The following is a 12,092-nucleotide window of genomic DNA, read 5'->3' as shown; positions in this document are numbered from 1 at the left end:
AGATTTTACTCAAGATTAAATACCCGCAGAGTAAGAGAGAGCACTTCCTTTGGGGAGATACTTTTGCTACAATTCCTGGAGGAGAAAGGAGACATTGGACTTGGCAATAACAGTTTTGTACTAATATGAGTTTGTGGACTTAATTAAAATGCGGTCAATTCACTTGTCGCATTCAGTCTAGAATACAGTGTTAATAGAAGCCATCGGCCATCTTAGTTCTGAGCTAGTGAAAGGCCAGCTTGACCCAGAAGAGGAACATGTTACCCCTTCCTTCATCACCTTGCCAATATTTTTTCTTTGTTCCTTTTTAAAAAGTCTGCATGCAGTTATAAATTCTATGTGGGAGATATTGGCCGGGTATTCTCAAGGTCTCTTAAATATTCTGCATCAAATGAGCTGAAGCAAGGGAGGCATTCAGTGCACATCATTATCGGATGGTGCACCCTTTCCTTTAGCATCCTGTCAACAACAAAATAAAAGATGGGTCCAGGAAAGGATTTGCTGTGAGCTCAACTTGAAACCGTTTGAAATAATAAAAATCCAAACCTGGCTCAAAGCACATTTAAGAAAATCGCATTAACTAAACAATAACTAAAGTCAACTATCGAAGGTTAAAAAGATAGGAGATGAGAGAAGGCTGAGAGAGGCATTCAGCAGCATTTAAGCTTAAATTGTGTGCAATGTTAAAGCTGCTCATAAAGGCAAAGCGCACTGTGTTTCTTTTGGTCTATAAATATTTGGTCTAAATGTTTCTCAGTCATATTTTTTGCCAGCACAGCCAGTGGATGCGTTAACGTCTGTGCTCCTGTGTGATGCTGACATTGGATCGGGTAAAGTATTCTTCTCTATCCTAACTGTGCCATCTTTTGATCATTGCCACTATTCAGGGGAGGGAGAATAGCTTGGTGGGCAAGTCCCTTCCCACCACGTGAACATGTAACTCATAGTATCTGGCTTAAGAGCAGCCCAGTGCCGTTCAAAGGTTAGGACCCAACATTCTTGCCCACCCACTCAGCTGGAGCAATGCTTGTAAAGGAATCAGTAAATTAATATCGCAAAGTTATTTTATTTTTGAATGTTTCAATAGAGAAGTTTAAATGAGCCCATGAAATGAGAATTAGGACTTAAAACGTTCAAATTCCTTTTACAAATTGAAAATGTAGATATATTTTGTAAAGAGATTTAGCAGAAAATAATACAGGGATAAGAAATGGAATTTTAAGAGTCTCGGTTGTATCAATTAAGTAAAGCGCAGAAGGCAACAATAATGGTTTTAATGATGTATGGACACAGGAGTAAAATCATGTAAGGCTCCAGATGTACTCAGCTGTTGGTGAACTCATGTCTTTAATTCAACAACTGCTGCTAAGTAACAAATCATCTCAAATACTTTCAGAACAGTTTCCAAAACAGAATATATATATTTTTTTAAAAATCTTGTGGCACGGGTCATTTTGTTTCAAAGCATTTACACAAAAGTCAACTACAAAGTGCTTCGATAAAATAGAAAGGTACTTTCATGGCACCAGCGAAAAGCAGTGCATCAATTTGGACTGTTCAATAATACTGGCAAGATTTGTTACATAACCAGAAAACAAAACAAATTAACTTTGGCACTGATATAGCACAATGAACATAGTTACCATTACGATTGATCTGGATAGCCTCAAAACATCAGTTAACATTAAACTGAGCTTCCAGATAGTTACATTTTAAATAACAAAAGGAATAGGATTAGAGCCATTTACTGCCACCTACAGATGAAAAGTATTATAATAAACCATTATACGACAACGTGATTTGATTTGCATTAACATTCACAACTGAACATTGATGAGCAGAACTTATTAGAAGTTAGTCTCAGGAAAAGCTCCTTTTTTTAAGCATGCAATTCAAAAGAAAGAAATTGAACCGTACATTCAACATTCAGATTATTTTGTTAAACTACAGTGTACTTGTTGGTGAAATATATTTTATCACATATAAAATAGCAGAAGATCTTTTGTACTGCAGTGTTGATGAGTAAACATACCACCCATCTTCTGCACAAAAGAACTTGAACAGGTACAATATTATTTAAGAAACAATCTACTGCAAGCAGAAAACACTTAAGCCTCATCAGCCCAAGCATTCAGAGTAAAGTGCTTCATTCCTTTAAAATGTCTTCAGTTTGGAGATTTTATTTTAGCAAGGAAGGGTATAGTCACAAGTCAATCTGAATAGAGTTTCTTCCCTGGAAGGTCGATGTTGATGATTTTGAGGTAGTCATAAAAATGTGTTCACTTTACAATTAATTTTCAAATTTAATAAGTGATTAAAGTATACATATTTGCAGATTGCAGAAGGCTTGTTAAATTCCTATTTATTTCCATGCCCATATTTGCCATCATTGCCATCAGTGCAAATGGGTATGGAAATAAATAGGAATTCTTCACCAATCTTTAAATTAACAAAGACATGGCAATGGTATAAATGTAACTGAATTTTGAGGTTAAGAACGCAGGTCTGCTGAGCAGCTCGTTTTTTGCAATAGTCAACCAACACCGGCAGCTCCATAATCCATCACATGTTGGACTCAAGCTGCAAGCAGAGTCACTGTAGTGTTTGAAGGTTAACACTTAATCCTTAGTAAAAAACAATAAAATGGGAACATTGCACAAAAACGCACCCGTAGCGGTATAGGAAGATGTAAAATAGAACTGTGACACCCAAGGCAATATAAATACATGTACACTCTCCCCATCAGAATCATTTTGCACTGTTGATATAAACCTTTCAAAATTCAATAGTAATTTAAATGTAAACATCAATGTCATCTATCAGATTCATTTTCTATTTATTTGATAATCGCTATGCTCTTTCCTTCCCCCTCCTCCACCGTCAAAACAAAAACAAGGAAGTCAATGTTTTATTTAAGTGATGTCGTACATAAGAATTGAGATTACCTTTTTAATGCGGAAAAGGTATTAGTGAAGTAAGATTAATTCTAAAATATCTTCGGGTTACAAACTTAAACAGGGGTTAAGAAATCTGGGGCATGTGGCAAGACTCAATGTCTGAATTCAGCAAAACTCAGTCATTGTTTGTCTTTACCATACGAAAGGAGGATGGGGAGGTTAGAGTTTATTGACTGGCGTGGCAGTGGACTGAATTTAACCACAAGCAGAGTTTTCTATCTCGCCTGTCAATGTCCTGCAAATCGTACATTAAAGCCAACATCCAATAATTTAATTTCAGTTTGAAATGACTACACACTGATATTAGCAAAACAGGATGGATAATTTAGATTCTTAACTTAAATTACATAAAAGATTGTATTTTGTGGAAACCCTTGTAGATTCATCCTCCCGACGTGAAAGGCGCTCTATAAATTAAATCTTGTTGTTGTTGTTGTAGGTTTTACAGTAAAGATATCAGTCAACTCCTGATAATTCAGCTTAACTTGTCTCTACCATTTAATTTGCCATTCTGTCAATATCCTAGCCACATTTATTTGTGTATTTATACATATGCCTAACTCGCCACTCCAGATAACTCGTCACTGAGCCTTTTTCCTTCAGAGTGACGACTTATTAGGAGTTTACTCTACTACGGCACAGCGCAAGACACTTTTTCCACCAACTCCGATACTGTATAATACAGACCCAAAATGAATTGCGAGTCATATCAAATGATCCATCTGTACAACAGGAAATATCAGTCACATACAAAAGAACACGAGGTCAAAGTCAAAGTTCATAAAGGAGGTTGGTTTGAAATGAGATGCGAGAAGATTGCTAAAAGCAGAATGGAACCTGTTTGATCAGCCAGATGGCAATAAAAAGGATTTTTTTTTGAAAACAAAAAACTGGAACTGCAAATTTTCCAGTCACCTCCTCAGTGTTATTGTTCACTTCAAATAACTTGAAAGGTGGTTGGAATTATTTCATTTTTTCCACCTGGAAACATCCAATTCCTTTTCGCATCCAAGCTGTATGCAAAGAAAACACACATGATAACTTCCGTGGATTAGTGTCATTCTTAAAGACACTGACGGAAAGCTGCAGGCTATGAGAATGTATTACAAATGAAGATTCTTGGCATTTAGATTTGCTTATCCTTCAGCTGCTGATCTAACTAATACTTAAGTATTTTCCAACTACTTGAATGAATAATAGGTAAAACATAAACACAAATGCTCCATGATTGCCTAGTGAGTGAACATGATGCTTCTGGGGGTATTTGGGATTAAGTGAGGTCTGAAATCTAACCTCCCTTCCCAGCATCACTTGACATGTGTATCGAAAACAAAAACCCATACCGACACTTGCCAATATGGAAAGGGAGGTGGGTTTACTGCAATCCTCCAGCAGCCATTGACAGTGAAATAACATCACAACTGCACACACCACATGGAGTGAAAACATAATAGGGCCTTGGGAGCCATTTTTAGTCAATGATTCAAACCTACAGCAAAGCTCCAAACATCAGTAACCTCAGCAAACAGAAGCATTCACTTATCTTCATATATGTTTAAATTGTTCCAGATAATGCTTAACCACAGAGTCCCATAGTTATTTGTGTGCTATCCTTAGAGTTATTCACTATTCTGAAGAAGAGCTCAGTTTAGTTAGTGTGTGCAAGGACTTTGAAATGTTCTGTACACCAGAGATTTAGTGTGTTGATTTGGTTGCTACAGAAGAGAATTGTGGGGCCCGAACTAAGAATTGAAATCATGCAATATAAGCTCCGTGTTGATGCATTATCTGTTAAGCAATGTTTACGGCCAGTGTTTTCGTGACCACCTGTTTAAAATCACAGTGTACAAAATGACATCTTATTATATTATATGCCTATTGGGTATAATAAGAATAATCTTATTACAGATACTTTAATTCCAGTGCAGCGATATTTCCATTTGGGAATTTTTAATATACAAATTCATCCCACCAAACCAGATTTCCATTTGATCTTCATTAAGATGGGATGGGAGACCAGTAATCAAAAATAAATACAAAACTAACAAATCATACAAAGTCCAAGGCTTCACTTATGAATTACTTCATCAATTTATTTGAAACAGAGTCCAGTTAACTCAGCTGGATTGATCTTTATGTCTTACTAAGCAATGTATGTACCCATCCAAGTCACCAGGGAGCAGAAGGTGCAATGAAGTCACCAGTGTTACATTTTGGAGAAAATGAGAAAATACCAGACATACAGGTAAATAAAAATAAATTTACATGCAGGTTCTTATCTTCTGAACAGTGATCAATAATTATTGACACAATTCTCATGTTTTACAAGGATAAATGATTAGGGGCTTCCTCCCTTTTATTTATCAAGATAATATACTATATTGTCATTGCATTTTACTCCCGTAGTAAAATCAGGTTCATCTGTAAATGTAAGCAATTTATCCAGTGAACTTCTGCATGGCAAATCTAATAGTTACATGTTGCACAGATATCTCTACTCGCCATTCCTTATTTCTAGATGGGATTTGGAACTTGATCACTTCAGTTTAGTGTGGTTTTGTTTCAGTGTGATAAGAAATCTTTGATAGCATGATTTCAGAATTTGGTAGACACAACAGAAGAAACACTATGATAAGCAGCTAGAAACCTCTTAAACGTTTTCAGAGACATTTGTAAAAATACAAGCAACAACAACAACAACAACAACAACAAGATTCCATTTATAAAGCGCCTTTCACGTCAGGAGGACGTCCCAAGCAACTATTCAACTGTTCTCCAAAGATGATCAAACATTTTACATTAAAAGATAAAACATGCAGATATTTATCACCGATCAGGCCTGGAACCAGTACTTATTGGATCAGGCTAAAAGAGCACTCAATATTAACATTTATCACCAATAAGATTGCAAGGTGCCTTTGTGCAGTGTAAGGTTGGGAACATAGTTTTTGGTAAAAAGGGCAAACAATGATCCTTTTTTAAAATTTTTAGAGTTTTATTTTTATTTTGTTTGTAAGATACCAAACCACTTTGGTTGCTGATTTGCAACGTCAAATAAACTACAAGTTGAAATCAAGGAAATATTTGACTCTTTTGCACCGTGAACGAAAAGTCTGCATGGTTGACTGGATCAGTCACAATTAAAATTGTATAACCCAACATTATTTTTTTCAGAACAGTCTTATAACCTGAAGTGTCCCAGCCATTTCTTTGGTCCTGTGGAGACTCATTTTAAAAACTATTCTTAAATCTGTTTACATTTGTATGTGGCTTTAAAGTGGCAAAGAAGGGCATTTAAAAGCCACATACTAGTCAACACTGGAAGCTAAATTTATTCTACACTTTCAATAATAGCACTTTCACATTTATAGGTGGCCCACCTTGGTAAAACTGGAGCACAGTAGGCACAATAAGATTCAAGCATTTGTTCTCCTGTTCACTTACGTGAGCCATGATTTGGTATCACTCTCCTGATATTGAAGAGAACTTTTTCAGACTGGCTTAGTACCCTATCGGAGATGCCTGCAAAATTCTTTCAACCTTGTTTCATAGAAGAAATAATCGTTCTCAATACTTAACAAAATAGTCGGGGGCTGGGGGTGAGGGGGAGGGGAAGAGTCTAATATATACTGTCTGCTAACCTTACATTATGCTTTTATGATGAGAAATTCTATAATAGTCATATTGAAAACAGTGTTAGCAATCAGTATTCAATAGACACCAATGAAAAGAACACTATTAAATACTTGGGACTACAGCAAAATGAAAGGCCTCAATTCCGCAGAGGATAGGTGCTTCTCCCCACCAAAAAAAGGAAAACCATGATTACACTTGGTGACTTGAGTATTGATTAATAATCATAATTTAAAAGGTGAAAAATCCACTCAACTCCAGCCCATCTCTCCTTCTGCTTTGAATCTTGATTATTCGCCCAATATTCACTACCAAGGAGTAGTGAAATGTGAAGAAAGAAAAAGAAAGATTTTATCTTTCGGTCCAATGAAAAATGTTTTTTCCTCTGTAACTTTAGGTAGGTAACATCAGGGATTAATCTAGGGCATAAATTCAAGAAATTTCTATTCCATAAGTCATTCCAGGAATACAGTTCATGAGTATTTGGATTTCAATAGCACCACACTGACAACTTAAGTTTATTGTATACACTACTGAGATTCAGTATAGGATGTCTCCAAGTAAGTAGCAATTTTCCAAAATTTCCCTGTGCTGAAAACAATGGATATCTCAGCAAATTGTTCTTGATGTTCCTTTCATTTCTAGAAATTAATGAACTAGGGTGTCAGCCTGGCTGAGTGACAGTACATTTGCCTCTGAGTCAGAAGGTTGTGGATTTGAGCCCTATGTCTGCAGTTGGAGTCGTATAGTCTAAGATGACAATCCAATCCAGAGCTGGGGGTGTGTTGCATTGTTGGGAGTGTCATCCTTCAGATGAGACGTTAAACCGAGGTCTGCCTGTTAAAGATCCCATGGCACCATTCGAAAAGAGAAGGGAGTTTCTCCCTGTGTATTTGCCAACAATTCCCAATTGTTTCACTCAAAGGATGGCATCTCCAACAACAAAGCACTCCCCCGGCACTGTATTGGAACATCAGCCTGAATTACGAGCTCAAAATCCCTGTGTAAGGCTTTAAACCCCCAATCTTTTGACTCAGAGCGCAAACAGCTGATCCAGGCTGATACCTAAACTATATTGGAGAGTAGATATAGTGAGGAGCTAAATGGAACAACTATATTGATTGAAGGCAATTTTCACGTAATGAGGCTCAATAATTCCTCCAAGCTAATATCCCAAATGGAGTCAAACACCACATTCAACCACAAACAGAACATTAAAAAAAAACTTCCTTTTTTAAAAAAAAAGCTTGACGGAGAAACTCAAAACAGTTCATTTTATCAAATTATATTTTTCTGTAACTATGCCAAACATACCGTTTGAATCAATTGCTTTTGTATTTTTAAAATCCTGCAGACATCTACATTAATTTAATAAAATGCTCTCTTGTTTTCCACCAATTTTTTTTAAATCAGTTACAGCGACACTAATTATAGTTAAAGCTCAAGATTGCACAATTAGATTTAAAGATTTTTTTCTGAATTTAATTATTCATTTCATTGTGGCAATTCTGCAATGTAGCAACTGCAGAAGTCTCATTACTCAATATAAATGAAATTGTTTGACCTTACTCGGTTACTGTGTTCCCCTCCTCAACTAAATTGGAAAACTTTCTGTAAGCATGTTCTGATGCAAACATGAAATAAAAGATGGAATCAATTACTTCATCCAGCCTATAAGCATTCAAAGCAACCACATGCTAAACAGTATTATTTGCACTGAAAGTTTACTTTTTTGGGAATGGATGTATTTTGCCACATAAGATGCACTACTAAAATAAATAAGTAGATGGTTTGGCATTTTCATAGAAATGTTCAGATGAAGAAGGCCCTTCAGCTCATTTGATCTCATCCTTCCATAATATCATAATAATTCTAATGTCTTCCCATTGCAGCATGTAGGTATTTCTTAAATGAGTCCAGTGACCTGGCTTCAACTATCTTACTTGGCAACAGCTGGAAAGAAATAGCTGTTGGTGCACATCCTATCTTGTATAGTCAGACTTGGTTGCACAAAGTCGATGAATTTGAGTTCTGTAGTCAGGCTGAATATCAAGTGACTATATTCAAGCTCTACTCACACTTCGAAGTGCAAGTATTTCAATTGAAATGCACGCTTCTTCTCCATTTTAATGCAATAGTCATAGAATATATTACCAATGTTTATGATTGGCTATTAAATTGGCTAACAGTCTCAAAGTGAATACACACTGTTGAATTCTGATAAAAAACAGGCTCATTCACATGTGCAGATTATAAAACTGCCTTTTATATTATTCAGACCTAAAGCTGCACTACGTATGAAGCTGTCACAAAAAAATGTTTTTTTCCTTGGTGGCACCTTGGTGGCTGATTCCCTTTCATGGCAAAAAATGTTTAGTATATTAAAGTAAACCATTCAGTTAGATACAAAGGCAAGTGAAGGCCCAAAAAAATAAAAAGGTGTTCTTTCACAGCAAATGTGGAGGAAAACAAACTGTTGCTCACACGAATAAGGAATAAACCTCCAGCAGAGAGATCGATTTCAAGTTCACAAATCCAGGTTTCATCTTTCCAAATACTAGTTCCTTGATTAAATGCAAAAATAGTTTTAAAAGCTTTTCTGTATGACGATATTGAAAACTGCTTGGTATATTTGCTTTTATTGAAACAAATTGAATCAAAACAAAAGATAAATAAAACATACCGAGACATCATTATAAAAATCCCTGCTTTATAAAACCCCCCAGGAAATCTCTCTGGTCCATCCCATTCTGGACACCGCCCCTAAAATTTCTTTTTAGTTGTCACATTTGCTTAACAATGTCAAAGATTATTTGAAAAAAAATCTGCTTTATAAAATTTTACATTTTTAAGATGCTTTCTTTCTCCTGTTCCCCCCAACCCCCCGAAAGCAGAGTCATAACTAGCTATTTCCAAACCATTTTGAATAGTTTACCAACCTTCCCTTTATTAGTAATTATAATTATGTTCCGAAAACACCAGTATTTATAACTGTTGTTTTTTTGCGGCAAAATCTGTTTCACAAAATACTAACAAAAGTAGGAGGTCGTTGATTAAAATCATTCTTTACGCTGCAATTCAAGCACCTCTGAGTTAAATACACAGTAGGTGAAACTTTAATGTTCCCCATTACAGGCTGTACTCCGAAATTATTTGTTTGACCACACTGTGCATTTTTGCCAATCCTAAACCCTTTTCCCTAAGACACTGGATGCAAAGTCAGGCTAAGATAAATTCAGCACATCATACAGAAATTCAAGAATTAAACAGTTTATGGTGTGTCTACAAGAAAGTGGTCTTGTGGGTCCTTATAAACTCAATGCCATTTTTCTCCAAACAGCCAAGTTGGCCTTAATCATATTCAAACAACATAAAATCAGCAAACAGAAACTAATATTTGTTCGGTACGAGACAAATGTTGAACTCAGTACTGATCAACATGACCTAAAATGTTAGAAAGACCTTAAACAATGCAATACTAAACTAAAGTTGTGTTCTTAATACACAGTATATTGAAATATCCAGTTATCAGTGAACAATGGAGGATTTATCTGTGACCTTCAAAATGAATTATTTATTGCAAGGTCCGATTATTACATGGATGGCAGTAATTTACAACCATTCCTCCCACCTCCACATTGGACAAGTTAATTAAAAATAAACACAGCGCAAGTAGAGAATATGTTCCCTGAAGAACTTTTATACAGTGAAATAAAAGTTCCAATTACCAGGAATTAAATACAGCAATGTAGATATAATTTAATAAGCCACCAATATTTAACTTTTTTCTCCCAAAACACATTTTGCCCCTTTGAAAATAAAGCATCAATCGATTTGGCTAGAATAACAAGACTGCAATTGAGGTTAATATGCTGCAGGGGGAATATGTGTAAGAAAACAAATACATTGTGTACAGTATTATGTTTTCAGTGTTTCACATAGATTATTATCTATCAGTCTTGATCACCCCAAATCCTGGTTTCAGTTTTTAAATCAAATTCTAGGATTCTCAGAAAAAAAATCAACTTCCACCCAAATGAAAATAATATTAGGGTTTATAAAAAATTGAAAACTGTCATGATATGATTCTAAATGCATTCTTGTTAAAATTATGCATTAACTTTTAATTTGCTAATTAAAGATAACTTGGAAGTACTTTGAGTCCACAGTCCACAGTCTGAGTACTTTGAATGTCAGATAATTAATAAGAAACAATAACTTTGATAAGATTTAATACTCAATGTATGATGCTTATTTCAGGCAAATACATTTTATTTTCTATTTGTGTTGCTGCACAAAAGTGATTCATATGATAGACAGTACAATACCATTACCAATAGAGTAAAACAGGAGTATATTCCAGCAACTGTCACACAAAAGGCTCAGATCATCAACAACAACAACAACAAGATTACATTAGTATAGCGCCTTTCACGTCGGGAGGACGTCCCAAGGCGCTGAATCAGATTGATTGTGGGATACACTCGTAAGATACAAGTGCATTAAATGCTGAACAATCGAGAAGGACATTGCTTGTGACACAACCCATAATGTGCTGCTAATACAGACATTATTGGTTGGGCCGAACCTGGGACTCTTCTGGCTGCTGCTTCCTGAGTTAAAATAATAATAATGCTTGCATTTGATATAGCACCTTATCACCAAGTTGAGACGTCTCAAAGCGCTTCACAGAGTGTACTGTAAAGTGAATCACTATACTTTGTAGGCGAAACTCAACAGCCAATTGCGTACAGCAGTGTCCCCACAACAGTCGAATTGAGTGACCAAATTACCAGGTTGAGGGATCCACCACATTTATTTTGACCAGCCTGAGGGTACATCACTAGTAGGACGTAGGAAGAGGGTATGTCGCAGAATTGTGGTGAGGTTACATGCGACACGTTGATTGAATATTACTGGGAAAGGCATGGTTGGGCATATCAGATTCTTAGTGCACTTTTTAATAACAGATGCATGGATAACCACGGGTGTGGTGTGCGTCTTAAAGTAATCGGATGGATAGGCGAAAGATAAACTGGCACTTTTCGGATATTTAACAATCCTACATTTTTGTTTAATTGGAGCGTATAAGAAAATACATACAACTACTGTAACACCGCAACCCACCTCACATACTATACGTAGAACAATGGATGTCTGGCCATGATTACTTCAAGGCACTGTTCAGGGGTTTAAGATGACGTTAGACACCACAGGGAACCAATAGCAGGTTATAACCGGCAAATGAACTCAAGATTGTATTGCAGCCTTGCAATGGCTCAGTAACTGCTTGCACAGTAATATGCACCCTTTCAGTACGACACGTGGGCTTCAATCTGCTTTCAGTCAACACAAACCCTGGACTTGACATTTTTTCCTTTGAGCAAATAAGGATTCATTGATTTGCAGAGCCATCAGTCCTAGGTTCATTCAGCAATGGTCTGCAAGGGGCTAACAAGCATTCAATACGAGATCCCTTATAACTTGGGTCCTTTTGTTAGG

This window comes from Callorhinchus milii, unplaced genomic scaffold (genome assembly GCF_018977255.1).
Source record: "Callorhinchus milii isolate IMCB2004 unplaced genomic scaffold, IMCB_Cmil_1.0 Scaffold11, whole genome shotgun sequence".
Taxonomy (NCBI): domain Eukaryota; kingdom Metazoa; phylum Chordata; class Chondrichthyes; order Chimaeriformes; family Callorhinchidae; genus Callorhinchus; species Callorhinchus milii.
The sequence above is the reverse complement of the archived record's forward strand: the minus strand, read 5'-3'. Positions refer to the sequence as shown.